The 12,578-nt window shown below is 39.3% G+C and overlaps 2 protein-coding genes across 8 annotated transcripts in view; one reads left to right on the top strand and one right to left on the bottom strand.

The window, feature by feature from the left end:
- LOC128703579 (RNA-binding protein 34) overlaps positions 1-490 on the bottom strand; it is a 41,798-nt gene extending 41,308 nt beyond the window's left edge. The window contains exon 1 of one of the 5 annotated variants that reach the window (XM_053798277.2): positions 378-490. The gene's annotated coding sequence lies outside the window, so the exon portion shown is untranslated. Of the gene's footprint in view, positions 1-318 lie in introns of all 5 variants that reach the window. The other 4 variants (XM_053798276.2, XM_053798279.2, XM_053798278.2 and 1 more) reach the window with 4 other exon arrangements.
- An 11,554-nt stretch (positions 491-12,044) lies between these two features.
- LOC128703578 (uncharacterized) overlaps positions 12,045-12,578 on the top strand; it is a 33,825-nt gene continuing 33,291 nt past the window's right edge. The window contains exon 1 of one of the 3 annotated variants that reach the window (XM_053798272.2): positions 12,045-12,087. The gene's annotated coding sequence lies outside the window, so the exon portion shown is untranslated. Of the gene's footprint in view, positions 12,143-12,256; positions 12,322-12,578 lie in introns of those variants that run through there. The other 2 variants (XM_053798273.2, XM_053798275.2) reach the window with 2 other exon arrangements.

The raw sequence follows: 12,578 nt of genomic DNA, 5'->3' as shown, positions 1-12,578 counted from the left end.
CAATTACTCCAGTCATATGCATCCTGGACTCCATTTTATAAAGTTTTTGTTTATGTTTAACAATAACCTGCAAGGTATTTTAGGTTCGGTCCAAGAGACAAGGTTTATCATCCTTGGATCAAGATCCTCCCTCCACCACACCAGCATCAAGCGACATCTCATGAAAAATGGGGGTTAATTAGGGATGCTCAGAGGAAGAGCAAAGCATCTTAAATATCCTTGGATCAAAAGCTTCTCAGCATCAAGAAAATGCATGCTAGTTCTAAACACAAACTCTAAGATAATGTATTAAACTATCAAATACACTTGTAAACACACCTTCGTATATGCCCACCCTACAGAAAAAACTAGTTAAATAAAGAATTTACAACAAATACTTAAATATATGAGACGCTGTATACCGCATGCGTCTCGCTGTCTTCACTGTTGCCAAGTGGAAGTCTAACTTAGAGTTACCAATTATACTGTTGCCTAAGTCGCTTAAAAACCGCTAAACTTTTGTGATTAAAAGTTAAAAAGAAAGCACCAAAGCTAAATTTACAAAATTATATACAAATGGTACAAAATACCACTGCGATGCATTGCTCTTGTCGATGTGTTGGCGATTAATGTAGTTCCGCTAAATTTCAATAAGCAAGTAAGTTTATTCAGGTATACACAAGTACAGTTACATAGAATTGTCATACATAGCAGCATGTGTGTAGAGAACCTAGGATAACCCAAAAAAGTCAGACAGAGTGACTTATTTCCATTGGGGTCCTTTTACCTTATTATTATAATATAAAGGTTATAATATTTTCTTATTATTCTACTAACATCCCATACCATAAAAATCTTTGAAAGGGTCCTAAGAAGCAAGATCACCACCCATCTAGAAACCCATCAGTTACACAACCCAGGGCAACATGGGTTTAGAACAGGTCGCTCCTGTCTGTCTCAACTATTGGATCACTACGACAAGGTCCTAAATGCACTAGAAGACAAAAAGAATGCAGATGTAATATATACAGACTTTGCAAAAGCCTTCGACAAGTGTGACCATGGCGTAATAGCGCACAAAATGCGTGCTAAAGGAATAACAGGAAAAGTCGGTCGATGGATCTATAATTTCCTCACTAACAGAACACAGAGAGTAGTAGTCAACAGAGTAAAGTCCGAGGCAGCTACGGTGAAAAGCTCTGTTCCACAAGGTACAGTACTCGCTCCCATCTTGTTCCTCATCCTCATATCTGACATAGACAAGGATGTCAGCCACAGCACCGTGTCTTCCTTTGCAGATGACACCCGAATCTGCATGACAGTGTCTTCCATTGCAGACACTGCAAGGCTCCAGGCGGACATCAACCAAATCTTTCAGTGGACTGCAGAAAACAATATGAAGTTCAACGATGAGAAATTTCAATTACTCAGATATGGTAAACATGAGGAAATTAAATCTTCATCAGAGTACAAAACAAATTCTGGCCACAAAATAGAGCGAAACACCAACGTCAAAGACCTGGGAGTGATTATGTCGGAGGATCTCACCTTCAAGGACCATAACATTGTATCAATCGCATCTGCTAGAAAAATGACAGGATGGATAATGAGAACCTTCAAAACTAGGGAGGCCAAGCCCATGATGACACTCTTCAGGTCACGTGTTCTATCTAGGCTGGAATATTGCTGCACACTAACAGCACCTTTCAAGGCAGGTGAAATTGCCGACCTAGAAAATGTACAGAGAACTTTCACGGCGCGCATAACGGAGATAAAACACCTCAATTACTGGGAGCGCTTGAGGTTCCTAAACCTGTATTCCCTGGAACGCAGGAGGGAGAGATACATGATTATATACACCTGGAAAATCCTAGAGGGACTAGTACCGAACTTGCACACGAAAATCACTCACTACGAAAGCAAAAGACTTGGCAGACGATGCACCATCCCCCCAATGAAAAGCAGGGGTGTCACTAGCACGTTAAGAGACCATACAATAAGTGTCAGGGGCCCGAGACTGTTCAACTGCCTCCCAGCACACATAAGGGGATTACCAACAGACCCCTGGCAGTCTTCAAGCTGGCACTGGACAAGCACCTAAAGTCAGTTCCTGATCAGCCGGGCTGTGGCTCGTACGTTGGTTTGCGTGCAGCCAGCAGCAACAGCCTGGTTGATCAGGCTCTGATCCACCAGGAGGCCTGGTCACAGACCGGGCCGCGGGGGCGTTGACCCCCGAAACTCTCTCCAGGTAAACTCCAGGTACAATGAAGATAACATCTTATTATCATACTAAAAAGACTATCTACTACACCAAGGTCATTAATAAGACTATCTACAATACGAGGGTCATTACTAGGAATAAGGTAAAATTTACACGTATGTTAGCTAAAAAATAGAAAATCATTCCCCTCCCTTTCTGTAGCTACATTCATCAGACACCTTTTGGCACTCTTCTTGAACTGGTTCATGCTATGACTGGCTTTGACATGTGCGGGCAGTCTGTTCCATTCCTTTATTGCTGTACAATAAAAGGTGTTTGAAGCCTGGCCACTGACTGTGGGTACTATCTCTCATTAGTAAGTTAAGTAATAATAATAATAACAATAATATCTTTATTTATACAAGTACATGTACAAGGTGTACAGTCCTAGCTGACATCAATGATACACTACTATGTAGAAAGCCGCTTGTTATACAGAGCATTTTGGGCAAATTAGGGCAGTTTTGTCCCAGGATGCGACCCACACCAGCCAACTAACACCCAGGTACCCATTTTATTGATGGGTGAACATGGACAGAAGGTGTGTTATAGAAACACGTCCCTAATAATGTTTTCCAGCCGTACCGGGGATTCAAACTCCGGACCTCAGTGTGTGAGTTGAGTTATTCAGCTGCACCATTTGCAGTTTTGTACCATATGGTCCATGATAAATCCGGCAGTGGAAAGATTCTGTGGTACCCCCCTTCTCTTGATATCCTAGGCTCATGATTATTTTGATTAATGGTTAATCCACCCCCAGGTACACATAAATACAGTGGCCCGGTGGCCTGGTGGCTAAAGCTCCCGCTTCACACACGGAGGGCCCGGCGGGTGGAAACATTTCGACACGTTTCGTTACACATGTCCTGTTCACCTAGCAGCAAATAGGTACCTGGGTGTTAGTCGACTGGTGTGGGTCACATCCTGGGGGACAAGATTAAGGACCCCAATGGAAATAAGTTAGACAGTCCTCGATGACGCACTGACTTTCTTGGGTTATCCTGGGTGGCTAACCCTCCGGGGTTAAAAATCCGAACGAAAACTTATCTTACAGTCACATTAATTATCATACATAGCAGCTTATGTGTAAATTTCCTAGGATAACCCAAAAAAAAGTCAGGCAAAGTGGCATTATCCTATCTTAGTGTGTGTACCAATTCCTTGTTGTGACTTCCTTCCAGTTGCTTCAAGATACAGTAAGTTTATGAAAATGGCACACACTCAACCCCCTGCAACCACAAATGGATGAGTAAACACACACAGTGATGTAGTGGAGGCAGGATCCCTACATAGCTTTAAGAAGAGGTATGACAAAGATCATGGATCCAGAAAAGTGACCTAGTAGCGACCAGTGAAGAGGCGGAGCCAGGAGCTCTGAATCGACCCCTATAACTACAAATAGGTGAGTACACGCACACACACACGCACACAAATAGGTGAGTACACACACACACGCACACAAATAGGTGAGTACACACACGCACACAAATAGGTGAGTACACACACAAATAGGTAAGTACACACACACAAATAGGTAGGTACACACACACAAACAAATAGGTAAGTACACACACAAAAATAGGTAAGTACACAAAAATAGGTAAGTACACACACACCCACACACAAATAGGTAAGTACACACACACCCACACACAAATAGGTAAGTACACACACACAAATAGGTAAGTACACACACAAACAAATAGGTAAGTACACACACACACACACACAAATAGGTAAGTACACACACACAAATAGGTAAGTACACACACAAACAAATAGGTAAGTACACACACACACAAATAGGTAAGTACACACACACAAATAGGTAGGTACACACACACAAATAGGTAAGTACACACACAAACAAATAGGTAAGTACACACACACAAATAGGTAAGTAGACACACACAAATAGGTAAGTACACACACAAATAGGTAAGTACACACACAAATAGGTAAGTACACACACACCCACACACAAATAGGTAAGTACACACACACACAAATAGGTGAGTACACACGCACGCACACACATAAGTACACATACATAAAGCTCTTAGAGCTTTGAAAGTGAACCTAGTAACGACCAGCGAATTTATTATTATTATTCTTTGTCTGTGTGCCTAATGGTTCATCAGCTTTCTTGTGTCTTTCAGTGTCTCTGAACATTTGAAATACTTACAAAAACATATTGTAATCTCATATTTTCATTTACCAGTTTTCAATCTGATTCCCTGAGTCACTGGGCTCTGAATATAGTAAGTAAGTTTATTCAGGTATACACAAATACAGTTACATAGAATTATCATACATAGCAGCATATGTGTAGAGAACCTGGGATAACCCAAAAAAGTCAGACAGAGTGACTTATTTCCATTGAATGTATATATTTCTTGCTCATACTGAAAACTGTCAGGGTAACTAGGAGCAAGAATAATTTGTTTTTGTTACAAGCATACCTTGCTAAAAAAAAAAAAGATAATATTTTTTGCAACTTATGTGACCTAATTCATGTCTATATTACGACTGTATCCAGATATAGATATGAAAATAATTCTTTACCACTGTAACTTTAAGCTATCAAACTTTGCGAGCAGTCCCTAGATCCATCACTTGCCTCTAGAATCTTTTGATTATCATCCACAGGATGGGTATAGGCGCATAATACAGTAATTTACTATATTATGCACCCATACCCATCCTGTGGGTGATAGTCAAAAGACTAGTTTTTTATTGTTTTCCTTTTTTATTTTTAGGCTCTTTTTATTTTATAAATAGTGAGTTTTCAAAAATCGTTATATTGCAAAGAAGAGCTAAATTTAGTAAAAAAAAAAAATATATTCTATCTAGGCTGGAATATTGCTGCACACTAACAGCACCTTTCAAGGCAGGTGAAATTGCTGACCTAGAAAATGTACAGAGAACCTTCACGGCGCGCATAACGGAGATAAAACACCTCAATTACTGGGAGCGCTTGAGGTTCCTAAAACGCAGGCGGGAGAGATACATGATTATATACACCTGGAAAATCCTAGAGGGACTAGTACCGAACTTGCACACGAAAATCACTCACTACGAAAGCAAAAGACTTGGCAGACGATGCAACATCCCCCCCCCCCAATGAAAAGCAGGGGTGTCGCTAGCACGTTAAGAGACCATACAATAAGTGTCAGGGGCCCGAGACTGTTCAACTGCCTACCAGCATACATAAGGGGGATTACCAACAGACCCCTGGCAGTCTTCAAGCTGGCACTGGACAAGCACCTAAAGTCGGTTCCTGACCAGCCGGGCTGTGGCTCGTACGTTGGTTTGCGTGCAGCCAGCAGCAACAGCCTGGTTGATCAGGCTCTGATCCACCAGGAGGCCTGGTCACAGACCGGGCCGCGGGGGCGTTGACCCCCGGAACTCTCTCCAGGTAATCTCCAGGTCTATATATATATATATATATATATATATATATATATATATATATATATATATATATCTATATATATATATCTAGATATATATATATATATATATATATATATATGTATATATATATATATATATATATATATATATATATATATATATATATATATATATATATATATATATATATATATGTATATATATATATATATATATATATATATATATATATATATATATATATATATATATATATATAGAGAGAGAGAGAGAGAGAGAGAGAGAGCACCATTGCGCAATTTACATTATTATTATTATTATTATAATCAAAAAGAAGCGCTAAGCCTCAAGGACTATACAGCGTGCGCAATTTACAAAAAATGCGTTAAAGATTAGCAGAAAGCGCTGAATCTAGCACATAAACTTCTAAGTTGGCAACTATCAAGTAATTTGAGAAAATTTCGAACACTGGGGTTTTATTTCTCGTTTTACTCAGTGCATATTTACATTAAAAAAATTATTATAAATTATTTTTAACTTGCATATGAGTAGTTAGTGTGCATTTTAGTTTAATATGTTTATTATGCACCCCATACCCATACTGTGGGCGGTAGTCAAAAGAGGTACATAATGGGTCCAGGGACTGGACCACAAAGTTTTGATAGCTGAACAAGTTACATGGTAGTGAACTATTCACATGTTTATATCTGGTCACAATTGTAATGAATTATTAATGCAAATATGTGCATGGAAGTGTGATTATTCGTTTTAGAGGGAGCTGAATGATCTTGTGCTTCCATATTCTAAATTGTTGACACAAGATTCTTATAAAATAAATAAAAATTACAATAATAATAATAACAAACTTAAACACCCATGTCAGTGAGCATAAATATGCCTGCCTTACTGGTCAGGGTGTATGGCTGAGTGAGTCAACTACTTTAATGTGTGGCCGCCGTGGGTGTAAGATTTTGTTTGGATTTTTAACCCCGGAGGGTTAGCCACCCAGGCAGTTCGTCATCGAGGGACTATGTCTTATTTCCATTGGGGTCCTCAATCTTGTTCCCCAGGATGCGACACACACCGGTCGACTAACACCTAGGTACCTGCTTGCTAGGTGAACGGGATATCAGGTGTAAGGAAACACGCCCAATGTATTCACCCTTGCCGGGGATCGAACCACGGACACAGCCTGTGAAGCGAGAGCGTTGCCTCCTAGGCCACGGGACACCATTTCGTCACAGCCCTTTTTATTACTAACCCTATCACTGCTACCATCAAATCTACGCACACGTTTTAAGTACTGTCATGTCATTTATCTTAAGTAAAGGTTGTAATTGGAATGGGGCTGTGTGGTGGAACAAAATCGTTGAATGAGGACACTTGTCTGTGCGAGTGGGCAGGTTTTCTGCTCTCATTCTATAAGATGAGTATGGGGTACATAATAAAGATAATAAACTAAAATACGCATTTTATACCCATCACTGCACACATTATTGCCAGCCGCCATGACGGGGTCACATTATACCCATGAATAGTGGAGAGTATTGGTGTGGGAATATACTTCTGCATTTACCCTGGCCAATTGACTGATGTGGGTCGCATCCTGGGACAAAACTGACCTAATATGCCCGAAATGTTCTGCATAATAAGCGGCTTTCTATACAGTAGTATGTCATTGATATCAGCTAGGACTGTATACCTTGTACATGTACTTGTAGAAATAAAGATTATGATTATGATTATAATTATTGTGTAGTCCACACTCATCCTGTGAGCGGTAGCGCAAAAATCAGGATAACTGAGATCACAATGGATCTTTGTTAGACCCCCAACGGGCATTGTTACATCACTAGTAAGAAACTAGTCATTTTATGATGGGGGATAAGTGGGCATAGTGACATCAGAAGTTATCTGCCAGGTGGCGGGAAATGTTGCTTCCTAACATGACACACTTCATGTAGTCCAAACATATTTATGTGTGAACATCAAAATGGTATACAATACCGACAGGTTGTTAGGTAAGACACATATGCAACAGTTAGACAACTTTATTCCGAAACGTTTCGCCTACACAGTAGGCGAAACGTAAAGTTGTCTAACTGTTGCATATGTGTCTTACCTAACATATTTATGTGTGTGGCTGTTATTTGAATCCATCTTGATTCGCTTATCCCATGAATTATATGTTCTAGGAATTCATTAGAGACATTATTGTTTTGATCACTCAGCAGCTTCAGTCCTATCATGACATTGATTTCACATTCCACACCATAAAAAAATTATAATCATAACCATAATTTTTAAAAGGGTGGATCGGTAAGCCAGCGGAAGGCCTCGATCAAATAACGAAAAGCTTCAGCTGTGGGACATCATATGTCAGGAAACAATTGACCTGTTTCCTGACAAACATTATCTAACCTAACCACATATTCTATCAGCAACACAAGGTATATCTAATTATTTCCCCATAATTTCATTTTGGCAGTTATTGGACAGCCTAGAATAATTTTTAGGGTTTCATTTTGTGTTTTTTTTCGAGTCTTTCAATGATTCTACTGTGTTGCAGGACTAAAATAATCTTATGTATTCTAATTGCATAATTTTTGCAGTTCTAACATTTGCATCATATTCTGGATTACCTGGAGTTTACCTGGAGAGAATTCCGGGGGTCAACGCCCCCGTGGCCCGGTCTGTGACCAGGCCTCCTGGTGGATCAGAGCCTGATCCTAAATTTTTTTATGTTAATGCCTAGGGTTTATTACCTGGACCTCAGCAATGATAGTCGCTACTCTCACCGCTGGGCAACGTTATGAGATCTTTTAAGTCTATCCTTACATTGTTGGTTAATTTTATTCATAACTATTAGTGTACGTGAAGCAGCAGTATGTACCTAGAAATTTACGGGACACATAATCAGTAGTTCTGCAAGTAACTTGTAATTTTGATGATCCACTTTTACGGTTACAAATGAATTTAAGGACCCCAATAATAATAAAAATAATAATAATAATAATAATAATAATAATAATAATAATAATAATAATAATAATAATAATAATAATAATAATAATAATAATAATAATAAACGACATAGATGAGGGAATAAATAGCGACATAAACAAATTTTCTGATGACACCAAAATAGGCCGTCCAATTAATTCTAATGAGGACACTAGAGCACTCCAGGATGATGTGAATAGACTGATGCAGTGGTCGGAGAAGTGGCAGATGCAGTTTAACATAGACAAATGCAAAGTTCTATATGTTGGACAGGAAAATAACCATTCCACATATAAACTAAATAATGTAGATCTTAATACTACTGATTGCGAAAAGGATTTAGGAGTTCTGGTTGGCAGTAATCTGAAACCAAGACAACAGTGTATTAGTGTTCGCAGTAACGCTAATAGAATCCTTGGCTTCATATCAAATAGTATAAATAATAGAAGTCCTCAGGTTGTTCTTCAATTCTTCATTAGAGATTTGCCGGTACTTCCGGCCCGGGTCTTCTCCAGATGGTGACCCGGCGTTCTTCAACTCTATATCCTTGGTTAGGCCTCATTTAGATTATGCTGCACAGTTCTGGTCACCGTATTACAGAATGGATATAAATGCACTGGAAGACATACAGAGGAGGATGACAAAGTTGATCCCATGTATCAGTAATCTTCCCTTTGAGGATAGACTGAGGGCCCTGACTCTGCACTCTCTAGAAAGGCGTAGAATTAGGGGGGATATGATCGAGGTGTATAAATGGAAAACAGGAATAAATAAAGGGGATGTAAATAGCGTGCTGAAAATTTCCAGCCAAGACAGGACTCGCAGCAATGGTTTCAAGTTGAAAAAAATCAGATTCAGGAAGGATATAGGAAAGCACTGGTTTGGTAATAGAGTTGTGTGTGGAAAATACTGTATATTTGACTTAAGAAATCGTAATGACACGATTGCAAATAAACCATACCCCCGGCCGGGATTGAACCCGCGGTCATAGAGTTTTGAGACTCTATGACCGCGGGTTCAATCCCGGCCGGGGGTATGGTTTATACTGTATATTTTCCGGAAATACGGTAATTTATAGGTAAAGAGATGCCCTATATTGTATTTAATAAAAGTGTATTTTTAAAAAGAGGACAGTCGCCATTTTGTTTGAACTGAATAACACGTTGTGAATAATGGGAAGAATTTTTCGTGCTCTAGAGGTTAAAATTGGGCAGAAACCTCTCCAATAGGAGGCGAAATTGTTGGATGTGCATCCTGCATAACTTGAGATATCAGGCGACTGGACAAGACAGCTCCAGGAACCTCAGATAAGTCTGTTATGTTATAACTCTGGCCAGTTGTTATTTTCATGTATAGACAGTGAGGTTTTCTGAGTATGATACAACTTAATCTCCAGTCAAATTGGTGAGTGTTATGATTAAGATATATTCTCCTTCTGTTATATAAATGTGTGTATATACTATAATCCTTTTTTAATTTTAATATACAGTCCACAAATTTATATATTTACCAGCATTCCTGGTGATGTATATTTCATTTAATTAATAGGTCCAGAGCAACTTGTGGATATGACAGTGGTAGGTATCGAAGGGGGACATTTTTTGCGACCTAGGTGTCCCAAATTCCTACTTGTCTAACTGATAAATAATAATTATCTATGTTCATTTACTGTTATGTACATAATGATGCATTCAGATAAATGCAATTTTCCACATTGTGGATGAGTGGAACAAACTCCCAAAGTACAGTTATAGAGGCTAAAACGTTGTGTAGTTTTAAAAATAGGTTGGATAAATACATGAGTGGGTATGGGTGGGTGTGAGTTGGACCTGACTAGCTTGTGCTACTAGATCTGATGCCGTGCTCCTTCCTTAAGTGGAAGTGACCTGACTAGGTGGGTCATTGGGCTAAGCCGGGGGGACATGGACCTGCTTCGCATGGGTCAGTAGGCCTGCAGCAGTGTTCCTTCTTTCTTATGTTCTTAATCCTTATTTCTACAAGTACAACGTATACAGATCTAACTGACATCAGTGACATACTATGTATATGGAAAGCTCTTGTTATGCAGAGTATTTCGGGCAAATTAATTAGTTGTGTCCTCAGGATGTGACCCACACCAGTCGGCTAACACCCAGGTACCTATTTATTACTAGGTGAACAGGGACGGCAGGTGTCTTAAAGAAACACGTCCCCAATGTTTTCATCCGTACCAGAGATGGAACCACGGACCTTAATGTGGTAAGCTGAGTGAGCGGGCTACTGAGCTACCGGACATCTAGAAATAAGTCACTTTGACTCCTTTTGGATTATCCTAAGTAATTTACAGTATATATAATGATTTTAATTGTGTATACCTGTGCCTAAATAAACTTGCTTGCTTACTTACACTTTGGTCTTTTCTGCAGAAACTGTATAGTCCTTGTGGCTTAGCGCTTCTTTTTGATTATAATAATTTTCTGCAGAAATTAAAAAGCCAAGATTAACACAGGCTGTCTGTGTATGATTTAGAATAGTTTGTATTTCACGATGCGGTTTTCATATGCATAGAAATATCATCAGCATAGCTAATTGTGATATTCCTGGGGCATCTGGAAGAGATTTAAGTAGAGCATTGATTAATACATTAAACAGTATAGGACTTGATACACCGCCCTGGGGAGTGCCAAGTTACATTTCTTTAGTTTCACTTTTATATACCTGAAACAATAATGAGATACCTAACTGTCCACTATAAAAGGAGACTATCAATACCAATTTTAGTTAGTTAATACAAAATAGCTTATCTATTTGCAATATCGAAAGCGTTTTTAATATCGACAAGAGTCGCATATTTGTGGCCTGGCGTCCTCTGTGAACCTGGAGTTCCCATGGACCAGGCCACCACAGCTTGCGTCGTGGTGGCCTTTAACATCCCCAATAGCAGCATCAACAGCAAAAACAAAACTAATAAATAAATAATAAATAATATCTTTATTTCTACAAGTACACGTAGAAGGTATACAGACCATAGCTGACATCAATGACATACTACTATATAGAAAGCTGCTTGTTATGGTGAGCAGATCGGGTAAATTAGGTCAGTTTTGTCCCAGGATGCGACCCACACCAGTCGACTAACTCCCAGGTACCCATTTTATACTGATGGGTGAACATGGACAGCAGGTGTCTTATGGAAACACGTCCTAATGTTATCCAGCCGCACCGGAGATTCGAACTCCGGACCTCAGTGTGCGAACTGAGTGCGCTAGCGATATAGCCTTTTCACAAATTTCTATATGCTCTATATAATTTTTCTTATTTTCTTATAAACTTTTTTATTTTTAAATAAATAAATGTGTTAATAAAATAATAATCATTAGTGTTATTAGTAGCAATAGTTAGGTTGGGGGCCAGCAGAGGGCAGGGCGGCGCCGCAGCGAAAGTAAACAGTGAGTCATCTGCATTACCTTTGTCTACTTTAGTGTGTGATTCACAGTTCTAGTGGTGAGTACTTGGTTCTGACTACTGTGTAGAGGCCAGGGCGTGTGACTGAGTGCAAATGAAGGAGGGTGAGGGTGCCGGCTGAGTGAAACAACTAATGGTTAATGTGTGGGCGTAGACACTATCCTTTTATCATTACTAAGTCTATCGCTGCTACCATCAAGTCTACGTACACGTGCTAAGTAATGTTATGTTATTTGTCTTGTGTGAAGGTTATAAGTGGAATTGGGCTGCGTGGGTGGAACAAAGTCCGTGAATGAGGACTTGTTTTGCTTTTGTGGATTCCCTCTCACATAGGCCTCCAGGAACATGACAAAGTTGATGAATTAACCAAACAAGCATTAAGTAAAGATAATGAGTATTAATTTCGTTTTTCAAACAGAAGTTTACGATACATTGTCGGAAAGGAACTAACAAACGAGCTTGAAGAAAATAGAAC

This window comes from Cherax quadricarinatus, chromosome 76 (genome assembly GCF_038502225.1).
Source record: "Cherax quadricarinatus isolate ZL_2023a chromosome 76, ASM3850222v1, whole genome shotgun sequence".
Taxonomy (NCBI): domain Eukaryota; kingdom Metazoa; phylum Arthropoda; class Malacostraca; order Decapoda; family Parastacidae; genus Cherax; species Cherax quadricarinatus.
Note: the sequence above shows the minus strand (reverse complement) of the source record. Positions and strands in the feature narration are given on the sequence as shown.